Here is a 16339-nt window from a genome sequence, read left to right on the forward strand (position 1 = left end):
GAATTCGAATAATAACTAAAGTAGTAAGGTTTGCGAATGTTACAACAAAGCTCAATTTGCATCAAAATCATAGTAACGGCTTAAATTAGTTCAGATCGTTTTTTTTATGGCATAAATGGGTGGACGAGCTCATAGCCCACCTGATGTTAAATGGTTACCGAAGCCTAAAGACATCTATAACGTAAATGCCGCCACCCACCTTGAGATATGGGTTCAGTATAGTTACAACGGCCCCAGCCTTCAAACCGAAACGCATTACTGCTTCACGGCAGAAATAGGCAGGGTGGCGGTACCTACTCATGCTGACTCACAAGATGTCCTACCAGCAGTAAAATAAGTTAATAATAACATATCAAGATAAGTTTTCTAAAGGAAATACACTGACAAATTTATGACACTCATACAAAGACCATTCTAGTGTGATTGGAGTTCATATCAAAGGTGTATACTCATAACGGTTGATAAATTTGCGAAGGAATAATATACAAGAACTTTGAATGACAGTAATACGAGAGTAAACACTGTAACGATAAGTGAGGGGTGAATTTATTACTAGCAATAAACCTAAATCAATCGCATTGAGGAAGAGGGATCTCGTTTCGCCCCTATCAGCCACATCTCATGGCAGATACCTCCCTTACTGGCCTAATTCGTATTTGCAATGGTCAGGCTGTTGAGTGATTTAACCTGAGATTTGCTTTGAACGCAATACCTTTATCACGATTTTTATTATCTCGATCGACAATGGCCGTGCCTTCACTTCTTTAAAAACCTTAAAACTTAAATTTAAATTTGTTTTAATGTTGATCAAAAGTTTTTTTTATTGCCCTTGTAGGCAGACGAGCATACGGTCCACCTGATGGTGAGTGGTTACCGTCGCCCATGGACTTCAGCAATGCCAGGGGCAGAGCCAAGCCATTGCCTACCGTTTAATACTCTCCCCCATCCTCGTTTGAAGAAGGACATGTCAAAAGTAACATTTTATTTGCTTTAAGTTGGCAACGAATGCTCACATAGATTCAAAATAGAGAAATAAAGTTTTGACTTGCTAAATATGGTACAAAGTAAATCTTTTAAAGAGCCATTCCGAGGTTGTGTGCTCAACGGATATCGACTTAATGAAGAACTCTCCGCGCCATCACGCGATGTGCCTCGACTATTTAACGGGATGGTGGGCTATTTACGAAGATTAACCCCTGGGATTATGCTCGAAGACGTAATTTTTCATTAAAAAGTCTATCAAGTCTTGGAACTTTATTAATTAAGTTGCAAACGGATATCACCCGCTTTTTAAATATTTTATTCTCTGGAAGAACAGCTCGTCGGTAAACTTAGTCGTTACTTAGTCTTGATTTATTTTTATCCCCATAACACTGAGAAATTATTTTAATATTTTTTTATATAAAAACCTATCACTAGTGTTTGCTCAATGATTGAAATTCAACCATATTCACTGGAACCTCAAAACTTATATTCATTTTATCTAATCAATTTTATCTTGTTTTAACATTAACATTATGAACGAAAAAATCGGCTACATTTGTATTTATTGTTTTTAAATTGGACAATGTGAATATTTTGTTAAAAAAATTCAAATATACAAAAAAGGAAAATACAAAATATTATTTTTTCAAACCACAGCGCTATTTCTAAAAATTACGTCCCACTCCCATGTCTACAGAAAACGACGTGAATAAACCAATTCTAAAAATTAATGTAAGATCTGAAATAATAATTGCAGAAAGCAAAGAAATGTGTGTTCAATAGTTCGGCCATCTCGGCGGTCAAGTAAGTGGCTGATAGGCTCATCGCTACGCTATTAGAAATCGACTTAATCAAGTGCACTCCGAGGGGAAATCCATTACCTTAACATATTGCCTCCATAGACGCCCCCGCTCCGTGAAGCTCCCTCGCTCTAACATGACTACGGTCTCTTCCACTAACCATTAATTTCAGATTTACGTCTAGCTTTCATCGTACAGCAGAATTATATTACATATTATTACATAATGTTAGTGTTTCACAAACCTGTCACATAGACGCACTATTAAAACTTAGGTTAGATTGGTAGTCCACAAAAAAAAAAAATTACTCTGTTCACAACAAAATAAAATATAATAAAATAAGTAAATGTAAAATTTCAATCAACATGCTAACTATTTTTTATAAAAATGTTCTCCACTTTGTTCGCCTATCACAAAACCAACTGCTTATTTATTTATATATTTATTTGGAAAACAAACAGTAAGTACAATATAAAGATAATATTTTGTGAAACTTTGTGAAGTTGTGTTGAAACAATAAAAGCTTTTTACCCGTAAGGGTTTTTGCACAAAAAGCTTTTGTTATTTCAATGTAAAGCTATACTTTGTCTAAAAACTAACTAGAAAATAAATATTCCTAGAGTTCACAACTTTTCGTATCAAAAATAAACGGTTCGAAGCCTTAAGCAAATTAATAAATGGTTCATTTTAATCATACAAAGTTTTAAGATAACAATTCCCTTTCTTTCTGAAATCACATTATTGACATAAGCCTATTTTCATGAGAATGTTCGTTGTACCGTGTTTTACGCTAATTAAATACGGTTCAGTTAACTAACGAAATAATTAATGTTACCAATTGAAGATTTACATGCTCTAGATTACGTCTATGTTTTACGATTCAAATTATATTCTTAAAAAGCTACGTCCTATAGATAAGAAGTAGTAGAATTTTATAAGCATAAATTCTTTCCAACACAAATATTTGAGTTGGGTATTCTTATTAGTTCAGTCTAATATTCAGGTCTAGTTCGAAATACTGTTGTCCTATTTTTAAGGATTTCTTTAAATGAAATCCCAAATCGATCACTATTTACTTGGTACAGCTGCAAAATGTAAAATTTGATTTATTTTGGGAATGTTTTTTTCGATACATTCATTTTTAACGTTCACGTAATTAAGCAAACAGCACTGCATGTTTTATTTATCTTTCATCAAACGGCGTGGATTTGAATTAGTTTTGAAATAAATTTGTTTTATTTACATTACCCGTATTGATTTTAAGGACTAAACTTAATAATTGACTTTCATTCTAGACTGACTAAATATTGGTGTATGTAATTTTACAATGAAGATATTCAATACCTTGAATCGCGGTCGTCCTATTACCTTTGATAGATTCCATTATGGCCGTACTAATACTCAGTTGGCGTATAATTAATTGTTTCTAATGAAGATCATTCATCAAGGACTAATTACCGAATTCCACTAACATGCCCGAAGTATCAATATATGGCCACAGTCAAAACAACTGAGGATGACGCGTAATTATGAAAACAACGTATGGAATACAAAAATAGGGAAACCGGAAAATATTTTTTCGAAGCTTATCATGTTTTGGAGTTTCCGGGTTGCGAGGGGCGAGAGATAGCGCGCGCACAAATTAATTCCGGTACCGGTCTTTGATCTCGGCGGCATTGTCGGCTTGTTGTACAAATAAGCAGGCAGACCTTCGTGCCGTGTAGCCTTCATAATTCCTCTCTCCCTGGAGACGACGACGGTGCGCTGAAAGGCTGTTTAAACCATTACATCCAAGGCAATAAACCTCTGCTACTAACATATTTACCTAATAAAATTTAATTTTGAAAGTAATGTTTGTTTCGTTTCAATATTAAGTTATACCGTTTTGTAAAACAATTTAGCCCCTGGTAAATTGCTGGGTTTTAATGAAACCGCTACGTTGCAGATTGTCTTAATGTTTTTACGATGTGTTGTAAAATAACTTAATGTGTAGCTATATAAGAGCAACTAAGTAAAATTATTCGAGCAACATGATCTAAAAGCTTGCCTTACAATGTATAATTTATTTCCTGTAACAAATTTTCGAAAAGATAAAAAGGAGTTTTTATTTATTTATATTGTAGGTATATTGGTATATATATATTTTTTTTTTATATTGCTTAGATGGGTGGACGAGCTCACAGCCCACCTGGTGTTAAGTGGTTACTGGAGCCCATAGACATCCACAACGTAAATGCGCCACCCACCTTGAGATACAAGTTCTAAGGTCTCAAGTATAGTTACAACGGCTGCCCCACCCTTCAAACCGAAACGCATTACTGCTTCACGGCAGAAATAGGCAGGGTGGTGGTACCCACCCGCGCGGACTCACAAGAGGTCCTACCACCAGTAATTACGCAAATTATAATTTTGCGGGTTTCATTTTTATTACACGATGTTATTCCTTCACCGTGGAAGTCAATCGTGAACATTTGTTGAGTACGTATTTCATTAGAAAAATTGGTATCCGCCTGCGGGATTCGAACGCCAGTGCATCGCTCAACACGAATGCACCGGACGTCTTATCCGTTAGGCCACGACGACTTCGACGACGAAATGGATTAGAATACATTGATGTTGGTATCTTATCGTAGTGTTATTAACTAATATTAGTAATAAGAGGTGCATGCATCGGAGACGAAAATCATACATGACGAAGTGACTGGGGCCATGGTGTTTTTAAAAATGATGACGTCAGCCACTCTGAGGCTCTTCAGTATTATGATTGCCTTTCATAGTAACAGTAATTAAAACTTAATTTTCTAAACAATTTCTTTTTTGAATTTCAAGTGTACAACAATAACAGCCAAGAGACTGTGGAATCGGAATATTTTTATTCATTTATTTATTTATTATGCGCACAATACACATTACAAGATAAAAAAGAAAAGATTCACAATAAATAACATCCAGTAAAAATTTTGGCTTGTAACATAAGCGACAATAGTCATTAGTATTTATAGTAGAACAGCGGGGGTAGTTCGTTCATTAATTTTCCTAAGTACCGTCTTAAACAATCGTTTACATGTATTGACTTATAATAGTTAACCAGCAATTTTAACATTGAAGAAAGAGTTAACTCTAACCAATCTTAGTTGACTAAATAGCAGCGTTGCGCCGATATGTAAGATACAATTTAATAGTAATATCAAGGACGAGCCGATAGCCCACCAGATGGAAAACTGGTTACCAGACCCCACAAACAACTTGAATACCTTCAACCTTGAGATATAAAGATTGACATTATTAAGATAGGTGATTAATTCCTGTAGTAATTTACTTTGGATATTTGTGACATCCATAGCAGCAGATGACGCCAATTCAGAAAAAAAATGGTTCGCGCGTAACTTGGTGCACGTGAAAGAAGTGAAACTCGATCCGGTAGTAGATTCATTCGCGAAGCAGCTGCTCTTGAGCTGTTAGGTCTCCTTCGGAGGCGCTCGGGTAGCTGTTAGCAAATCCCACCCCTCCTGGCTGAGCCTTTGCTCGCCCACCTGTCCTGGTGAAACTGGAAAGGCCTCCGGGCCACCAGTAATCCTTCAATCATAAAAAAAAAAGAAGTGAAACTTCTTTTGTGATGTGTAGTATTGTGGTTTTCTTCATTTTTCATTTTGTAATAAAATTTCTCTTGTAATAGTATGTATAAGATAAACGACCTAGCTCGCTTCGTCTTTTCCCTCTCTCCACAGTCGAGTGGTTCGCAAAATTCTCTATTTTTAATCACTCTCGCTCTTCCTAAATTGTATATTTTCTCTCGAGCCGTAACGAATCTGTCGCGAGTTAAATTTTACTCTCAACGCGCCTAAAGAAGTTTCACTTCAAGAACTTCAAGCGATAATGTCGTATTTCTCAGAGAAAGATCATTCACACCATAGGCATTTGCCATTGTTACTTCATGATGACGCAAAGCCATATCTTTTAAAAACCGTTTTGTCGTTACGATTAGAATAATAAATACAATATTCTCCATACGTACTAGTTTCTCTAAACCGAGATAAAAACACTTTTATTAACTTTCTGTTATTTCCAATTTAACGCCAACACCCATTTCTCAAGTTTTTTTAACTGTCGTCAAAGCCAACAGTTTGTGGCCCCGTTTGATCAAACATGGTCGTCGTCGCTTTTGGACATCGGACATGTCAATGGCACAATGAAACTGTTGCTTGCCGCAAAAATAAATTCAATCCTATAATTATTTTATACTAGCTGACCCGGTAGCCTTCGTAATGCCTAAACCTAAACCTTTGTATAAAATAAACTTAAAACAAACAAACAAAAGGAATCCGTCCAACGGGGGACACATCAAAGGAAAAACAAAATTGTTATTTTTATTTAATTCCGAGCATTTTCATATTTATCTACCTTTTAAACCTTCTCTGGACTTCCACAAATAATTCAAGACCAAAATTAGCCGAATCGGTTCAGCCGTTCTCGAGTTTTAGCGAGACTAACGAACAGCAATTCATTTTTATATATAGAGATTGAGATTATTATATGAATTTTAAACCCAAAACTTACGAAAATGTATTGAACAGAATACTTAAAGCAGAATCTATGTTGCAATGTTTTTACGATTGTACTATATTTCGTATCAAGCTCTAAATGAAATGCGAGATCACGCGCGTATCGTCCAGTCCTCTATTCACAGGCAGGATATCGGCGTTATTCTAGCAAATAGGCCGGAATGTGCACGCACTCTCGTTTTGTGAGCGCCTGCCTGGCGGCGAACTTCTCTCTATTACGTATTACCCAAATAGAATCGCTTCGGTTATGATGCTACGGGACTGGATTGCTGAGATTTAAGAAACTTGTTTATATGTATTTCCGAAATTTCATCATTATCGTATTTTATCCGTACGATTCTATCGAATGTGTAACAGAAATTGAATTTTGTTATAGCGCTTTCCTTCACTCAGCGCTACACTCGATTTGTTTTTTAAATAGTCATTATGTAAACATGGAAAATGTGAGTGAATTATTTAGGGGTAATAAAGCTTGATATATAAATACATGGAACTGCCATTAGATTGAAAAAATAGCAGTGATTTTCAATATTAACCTGTGACATTACATCAAAAATGATGAAATTATCAAACTCTAAAGAACATGCATTAAATATAAAAAAAACAAGACCTCTTCTGTATTACATTCTGCGGCAAACATTATTACAAATTTCTTTGATAGTGTGACAACTGGTCTCTGAAATGAACAGGGCGGTCATGATGTGAGGCGAGCTTTCCGCCAGCTCCATTCACATTACATTGCGGATCCACAAAAAATAAACTTATTCATTGATGTTCATACAGAAAAATATAATTTATAATAAAATAAAAAATGTACACGATGAAAAAAACACCGCTTGTTTCTAGAAGAAATTCTAGAAGAATTTTCCAGTAAACCCACTAGAGGATTGACAGACGTAAAATGACTAGTGACATGTGTATGTAGACCTGATTTAAAAGATATAGCTATTGAACGTGTTAATCAAAGCACATTCATAACAATGTTTTATTCACTCGAATAACAGTAGTATGGCTAGTTGAACAAACACAAAGGCATTGCGGTTTTTCGCTTATTATAATATGTATTATGTAGTAAATTTTTCCATTTTGGCTTCGACAATCTCTTACAACACCCTTTATAACTGACGGTCTCGTCTATAAATATCAAACTATGGAAAACCATCGCCCTCGTAATTCCTTTTCGTACAATATACCTTTCGGGCTTCTCATATTTTGATTCATGTTCAATGATACTTTATGTGCTTTGTGGGATTTCAGTAGATTTTCCTATTCTATTAAATATACAAATCGAACTGTCTAAAAGTTGTGGAATAGTATTATAGTTAGTAATAGTAGTAACTGTAGTTTGTAAATGCAACATTTATAATAAACTTATATTGCAACTACTTACAAAAACGCAGATATCTGGAAAAAAATATTATACAAAAAGTCATGTGTTATAAACATAAAGGGTGCGTTAGATAAGTATCGGCTTCCTGTGGCAGCGGTCGGCAAGTAGAAAGATCTCTGGATTAGGGTGATCTTTTAGTGGCTCATAGAGATAGCGCCGGCAAATTGAATGCTGCCCAGTTACGAGCTTATCCCTCTGTAACAGATAATTTGTTTATCTATAATTCATGTTTGGTTCTATGTAGTTGATTTGACTGTTTAGAATGGAAAGTGAAACATGTTGTCTCTGTCATACGCAGATAGTTTTTACTCTACCTGATAGAGATATTATAGTATATCGCAATATGTAGTTTTAATCTATATAACCTAATATAATCTCATTGTTCCTTATAAAAAAATCTATAATAAGTATTTACTATGTTTCACAAACAAATACGAATGAGCAGTTAGCTCGCTTACTTATCAAAGCAATAACGAAAATTCTATGTAAATACGAACATTGATATTACGTTAATACCGCACTATGAGATCTGAGCTCGAAGTAATTGAGAAATTGTAGTATATGACGCCTTTTTTACATTTCAAACCGGCGGCGGTGGCGGTACCTACCCGTGTGGACTCGCAAAATGCTCTACCATCAGTAATTACATACATAAATTATAATTTTTCGGGTTTGATATTTAGTACACAATGTTATTCCTTCACCGTGGAAGTCAATGGTAAGCATTTGTTGAGTACGTATTTGATAAGAAAAATTGACACCTGCCTGCGGGATTAGAAAACCGTTAGATGGCTTAATACGAATGCATCGGCCACGATGACTTCAATGCAACTTCATGCGGGCACAATACGCCAGCAACTATGTAAATTTTTAGAACTCTACTGTTTGAATAAAATACACTATAAAGTCTAAGCGGTTTTTAAGCCAAGACAAATTTTGCGTTATCTTCGAGCAACATTGAAGAGCGCCCATTAATGAGTACGGAAAATGTTCTGAGAATTTTCCCTCCTTGTTTAAAGTTCTTCACAAAATCATAAAATAAAAATTCCAAAATACCTATAATACCTATTCGATTTAAGAGGTTGAATAGTACAAATAAAATAGTCCAAAAAAATTGTAGTGACTATTTGAGAGAATCAACTTTGACTTTATTTCGGATCTCAGACAATGGAAGAAATTTTACGATACGCCTTTTATCACATAATTGCGGACTCCCAGTGTGAAAATAATGAAACGTAAAAGATGAAATGAGGGAGGGTTATGCTCTGTATCGCGAGGAAGGCAAAATGTTGCCCTCTCCGCTGCCGGAACCGGAAGTACGCTATCTCCCACTCGATTCCAAGACTTTACAACATGCTTACCGTGATCGTTTTCATAATAACACCGATGGCTGCGTGAACATTTTCTTGTTTCTTCGATGTTTAGGTACATTATAGATTTAATCTTTCATTTTTTTCATACAATTCTTGAAATAAATATGAATTGGTTTAGTAAAAGTGTTTTTAGAATTAATCGAAACAAACTTAGTTTCACGTACTATCAAATCTAAATATCAAATCTCGGAAAAATAGACGTATCAGAGAGGTCGAATTTTATTCTACGTTTTCCTTCGTTTCGAATGACAAAATAAACAACCGGCGCTATGAATTCACGGTCCATCGGCTAGCCGGCTTGTTCGCCATGCGTTCAATTTACTCCTTCCTTTGATGCATATTTCAACAAGTTTCATGGCAGCCGCATCACAGATGCATTGGCCGATACCGAATTTTCTGATAATTAAAATTCGTTATCGCACAATCGCAAATCATTTATCAGTGTCCTTTATTAACAAAATATTACTCCGACACAAATCATTTAGCTGTTGTCGTGTGAACCGAATCTGTGGAGTATTGATTCCGTCGTGAATATATATTATGTATATGTGCTTTTATTGAAACACTTTATTTCCCATTCGTTTGTAATATATCAGTGTAATTCATTTGAATAAATTTTCTAACCTAAGACTGGATACATGCAAGATAAGAACAAATAAACCCTAACCCCAAATTGTAGAGACACTTTCAATTGAACTAATTCGTGGTGCAGTAATCAAAATCACTTGCATATGAATAGATCGAACAGACGATCAATCTGCGTATTGGAAATCATGCATTGCTGCCAGTACACAATATAGAATAAAAATAACTAGAGAAGATTGAAAAACAGAACAGGTTAAGGTTACTATGAACGGACTCTTATAATTAACTGGACAGAATATTGTTATTCAGATCTTCTGAACTACGTATCTTCTCTAAATAAATCCCCACCAAAATGTTTTAAATGGCTATACCTCAAAGCTTTATTAGTTCGTTGGTTTCCATTTGTACATACATACATATACATATGTTGTAGACGTTGTAGTATTTCATTAAACATTACTGAGACTTAATTCTAAAACTTTTAAATCTAAAAACACGATCAGTATAAGTCAACTACCGACTTCTATATGATATCTCTTTTGGACGATTATGCTCTGACATAAGTCATCATTTAGTGTTAAATGTTTTAAAAGTTTAGTTTAGTTATATTAAATGTTTTACAGTCGTTTTTTCCTACAAAAATTATCAGAATACACAAAATACTCAAAAGAAACATCTGTGTACTGTTTCCTCAGTTGTAAATAATATTGAGTTATAAGTGTGTATTCTTGAGTATCCTAGTCCATTAGCTAAGCTTGTGACGGAGGTCGGTAAGCGGATCAGAGAATAGGTTTATACTTCGGATAAGACGTCGAAATGGTCTTCCGAATTTAATGGACGCTTATAAATAAAAAGTAAAACAAAAATAATTGAACCCCGGAAACAATAATGAAACGGATTTACGTTCAAAACAGTCATAATAACAATGATTTCAAGAAATTTATGATGATTCAACCTAATTATTTTGATTAAAGATTATGTTTTGGCTCTTGAATATAGGTACTATTACTACCAATCGCTGTTCTATACTGTTCTGTTGTCTGTTCTATTCAATATTACAACAACAGAAACTAAGACTATCGCTCGCATTACGTACATACACAAACTCGACACTACTGTTTAAGATATATTGAATGCTTAAGATATATATATTCGCTTTTAGCGATTACTTTAGTGAAGACGGCCAATTGTACCATTTACCAATTGAATCATTGCTTTACTATGTATAAATACATAAATAGTATGAAAACAAAGGAACGTTACGGTACAAACAATTTTTCAATCATGAGATACTAAAAACTTTTAAAATTAACATTCATTTAACTCTTACCTTTTATAAGCTTTGTACGCTGGACTAACATGATCTACCCTACCCAAGGACTAACCTACCCAAAATCGTAACTGAAACCTTAAGGTAAAAGAGAAGTCGCAACGGTATACAGTTGTCCTACTACATAATTTAGAGTTCATGTACCAACACGTATATGCATTTTTTAAACACAATATACTTAAACTAGGAATGAACATGAAGACAGAAATATAAAATAGCAGACATATTTTTGTTCTTTAAATAAAAATCGTGTGAGCGGTTGGTTAAGTACGAGGCACGTTAGAATCACTCGCGAATTCACTGAGATTTTCCTCTCATGATTTCCCGTGGGCCATCACAGACCACTTTAGATGTTTCATGTTAGTCTTATGTTATTTTTCTATCATTGATTCTAGCGTAAGAAGTTCTAAAACAATGCTTAAAACATGAACCTCTAAAGATAGTCATTCAAGAGAATGAAATTACGATTATAAGTCTATGTATTTTGACAATAAAAAAAATCGTTTATTTTGCTTTCGTATTAAATATCCTAGTTAACTCTATTACTGGCTCCTAAAAAAACAACTGCCTAGGAAACAAATGTCAAGATAAACTTCAACGGGAATGTCTTCTCTATATTCTTCTATTTATAAATTGCCTAAATTTTGCTTATTTCAATATTAAATATGTTTAACTCGACCGATCATTCCTAAATTTTACATTGACATTTTCAGTGATGCCTAAAATGAAAAAGATATTTCATCCAAACAAAAATACCATATTTTAATATCTCAACAAAATATGAAACACTGAAATACCTTAATATTTCGAGGCAGTGTTAAACAGCTAAGAAATTGAATTGTATAAACGAACTAAACTCGTGCACAACTGCAAACAGACAGAGTGTATAGTGAAAAGCGTTGTGTTGAAACTTCAAAGAAACTCGAGTTAATGAAGATGGTACGCAATAAAGTTTGTAAGACGACAGGTGCGGTGGAAACGGCGCCGTTTCAATTCCGGATCAGACTGGGGAGGCTCCGTGCAAAACAGGGCAATATTAAGGTATAAATGATAAGATTATGCCGAAACACTTATAGCATCTTTGAAACGATTATTTTATCTGTAATAAAAGATAATTAATAATTTCAATAATAGGGAAGTAATATTATAATAATATATAATAAACGAATGTCATAAAGACAAAAAAAAACTCATATTTTAAGACACTGCAAATACAAAATTGAAATGATTTGAAATGAAATGAAATTGTTCTATTCTTAACATGTGTCAGTAATAATTATAATAAATATTTCATAGCTAACACATATATTAGCTAAGTAATCTATATATTAATATATGAAGCAAAAACTTTGTACCCCTTTTTACGAAAATTGCGCGGACGGAGGAGTATGAAATTTCCCACACTTATAGAGAATATAGAGAAGGAGTGCACAATGCTATTTTTTTTAAATAATGCATAAAAGATACATTAAATCAATAAAGAAAACATTACACACTCTGCCATGTATTTGACACACATACATATGTATATATACTCTTTGTTGATTGTCAAACTTTAGTTAATGCTTACAATCTGTGGTCAAATTGAAAATAGCTTATAATAGGTAATATGTAATATTATAATATAATAGGTAATATTGTTTATCTTTAATATTATTTGTCTATAGTGTAGTCTTGGTAAAATATGTGATTATAGAATTATTATAGTCTTTGACAATAGAATCATAATAATCCAAACTTTTAATTTCAATCAATTATAGTCGAATTTCGACTACTACGGGACCACTAGTCATAATAAATATTTCATAGCTAACTCATATACTAGCTAAGTAATACATACTTAATTTGTGTGACACAGAGGCATGTGTAAAATATTTACGGCGGCAGTGGTGGTGAGGGCGGATCGAAGACCCATTCCGTTTGTTTTTACTCCTTGACAATTTATTACTCCTTTTTTCCCTATTCATCAACATTACGGAAGCGAGAATTTTTATGCAATGATTTATTTCAAATATAAAGCGCTGTTGTATTCTGGAAAAAATTTATTTCTCAGTGAGTCACAAAAAATAACAGATGGTAATTATTCTTTTTTACATAAAGATCATCGACAGGTAAAGACAAAATTAGAAAAAAATAATTAAAGATAAAATAAAAGTTATGAACTACTTTTAACTATATTAAAACCATATAGTAAAATTAAACACGAGAAACTCTGTTAAAAAAGCGATAATAATTAATAATTTGCAAAGCTTTTCTAGTGGACATCAATCGACAAAGTTCCAAAATAAACATAATTATTTCCGTGATTGCTATATCCTGGTCACTAATGAGATCAGCTCGCCAATTAACGTACGGAATTATTTGCTAACATTGAATAAGTAAAGTCCTCTGTGCCATGGTAAGAAAGCACTTCAGTTATTGGAAAATCTGTAGTAAAGCTAAGAAAATTCAATAAAGCGAGAACCGCCGATGGCTGTCCGAATATAACCGCGTCGGTTATTGAAAGTTATTTAAAAGCTGACTGCGGTTACCGTCCACCCTTAAAACGTTTCGTACCATTTATAAGAAGCTTAGGAGTAAGGACTTAGTTATTGGTCATTGGCATTAGGGAAAGTTTACAATTTCATCAACAACCAAAAAAAAAACGTATTGAAATCTTAACTCAAACTCAAACATGACTATGCTTTGTGTGTGTGTTATAGTGAAAAAACATAAATTCATTTCTATAGCACCGCAAAACAGTTTTAAAAGAGATTAAAAATATTTGTAGGCCCAAAGCTGAATGTAAATAAAACAATAGGCTTTACATTTTATTTTTATAAGCGGAACGTGTTTATTAGAGAGGACAAGCTGCCGAGGCGGGACGCGCTGTATTGTTCGCGCACGGTGACGTACGTGTCTGCATCACGCAAATTGTGTTCTCCGGGACAATCGCTCTTAAGCCTAATACACACGTACTTTATGTGCGGAATAATAATTCTGAGCGCATGTGTGTCACGTTCGACTTACGTCCGTCGTGATATGTTATAAAAGATATTGCTGCCTCTCGATAGCTTTACGGTCCTCTCGTACCTGAACTTTTATTTTAGCTCGAGAGGAAAATGTACTTTCATTTTGACTAGCGTGAAATACTCTCCAGTTTTTATGTCTACTTATCATTTGACCTAAAGATTAGAGTACTTCAGTCTATCATCAAGAGGACTATGAAGGAACCAATTTTTTGTGCAAGTATATTTGTGATATATAAAATTTAATACTAGATTATAGAAATAATAATAATAATCTTATAAAGTTAAATTAAGAACAGTAAATTTATTTAAATTTAAATGAATTAGTGGGAATACTATTGTTTCTGAAAATCATATTGACACGAGCCAACGTAAATTCTAAACAATCCGTAATCCGAAATATCGATTTTTAAATATTATTTTTGATACACTTGTGCAACAGTCCTTATGAACTCACCCACAATCCATGTCGTGGTCTATAGTTGCTACGATGGATGCAATTTTCAGTAAACTCTAAATCGTATTTGGTAAATTTGAAATAAAGTAAACTTTATTTATTGTGTCGTAGCCATGTTGCTAAGTTTTGTTGTTGTTTATGAAAATTTTGTGTTTCTGTCTTCTATTAAAACTACATGCAAACATTCAGGTGATATATCTCCAAATATTAAAAAAAATGTTTTAAACAGCCACATTTTACATCCGAGGAATTTTATAACCGTATGGCAAAAACCTTTTCGAAGTCTCCACCATTCTGACTATTTTTGCGCGAAGCAGTCATGCGTTCGGGCTTGTGGGGTGGGACAGCCATAACGCGTGGCCCGTGAGATCGTTAACCAATGTATGCAATAAAAGCCGAAAAGAGAAAACCCAACTGAAATGGTTAACGATATTCACTCGCTATAAACTTGTTCTAATAATCTCATTTTATGTGAATCCACAATCTAAATAGTAAGAGGTTGACGGACGGTTTCTTGTGTCACACGTAACAGAGGACTCCTGCATCGGATAATGTTTTTTTTCTTTTTTTTTGTTGCTTAGATGGGTGGACGAGCTCACAGCCGACCTGGTGTTAAGTGGTTACTGGAGCCCATAGACATCTACAACGTAAATGCGCCACCCACCTTGAGATATAGCTTCTAAGGTCTCAGTATAGTTACAACGGGTACCCCACCCTTCAAACCGAAACGCATTACGTACCTACCCGTGCGGCATCACAAGACGTACTACCACCAGTAAAATGTTTATGTTGTTACAAAGTTGTTAAAAAAAAGGAATTAGTCGAAGCAGTAGGTAAAATAAAATTTCTTGGAATTTGCAGCTATCTATATTATAAAAAAATATATTCCTAAACCGATTTTCAATTTTATTGGGATCTCTATAATATAGCTTCATTGTAAACACTTATGATCACCGTTAGACTAAAGACTGTGGGTAGAATGTAAGGCGCAGACAAATTTTACTATCCTGTTTCTGGGTCGTTTTGGATATTACCGCTAAAGTCAAGAGACTCGCCCCGATATTACACTCTCACGTATTAAAGGGTTTTCCGGGAAACTTGGAGACTTAGTAGAGGCATTATTTTAATGCCTGATTGCACTCACTTGAAGCCATCAATCACCCCGGTTGAAATTTTAATATTAGACTGGTCGAAAAATCAATTGAAATATCCATGCGTGCGCTGAAAGGTAGGACACTAAATAAAGCTACAAAAATGGTCATAACACTTTAAATTATGTATTTGTAATTAGAAATAGGCACTTAAATTTTTCGCATCCGAATTTTGTAATAGCTTATCGTGTGGTTCTCATCGATTTTTTATAATAATGGCTGCGTTCAAAATTACGAACCCTTTTTAGCAGCAATTACAATTTTTTTTTTTTTTGTGATTGAAGGATTACTGGTGGCCCGGAGGCCTTTCCAGTTTCACCAGGACAGGTGGGCGAGCAAAGGCTCAGCCAGGAGGGGTTGGATTTGCTAACAGCTGCCCGAGCGCCTCCGAAGGAGACCTAACAACTCAAGAGTAGCTGCTTCACGAATGAATCTACTACCGGATCGGAATCGCGACCCGCTGAGAAGATCCGGCGAGAAACTCAGCGAGCTGATTCATGGGTTAGGTTGCACGGCGAACTCTTTGTCGAGTTCGACGAGTACGGTTACCGAGGTCCCTAAGCCTGCTCCTAGAGCTGAAGGCGTCTAGTGCAAAGGTTATTGGATCTGATGAATCCGTAAGGACGTGTCTAGGGCGTCGACGGTGACTGGCTCCTGCATGATCAGGATTCGGGGAGTAGTCAGCGGCGGCTACGATAA

Source organism: Bombyx mori, chromosome 5 (assembly GCF_030269925.1).
Source record: "Bombyx mori chromosome 5, ASM3026992v2".
NCBI classification, from domain to species: domain Eukaryota; kingdom Metazoa; phylum Arthropoda; class Insecta; order Lepidoptera; family Bombycidae; genus Bombyx; species Bombyx mori.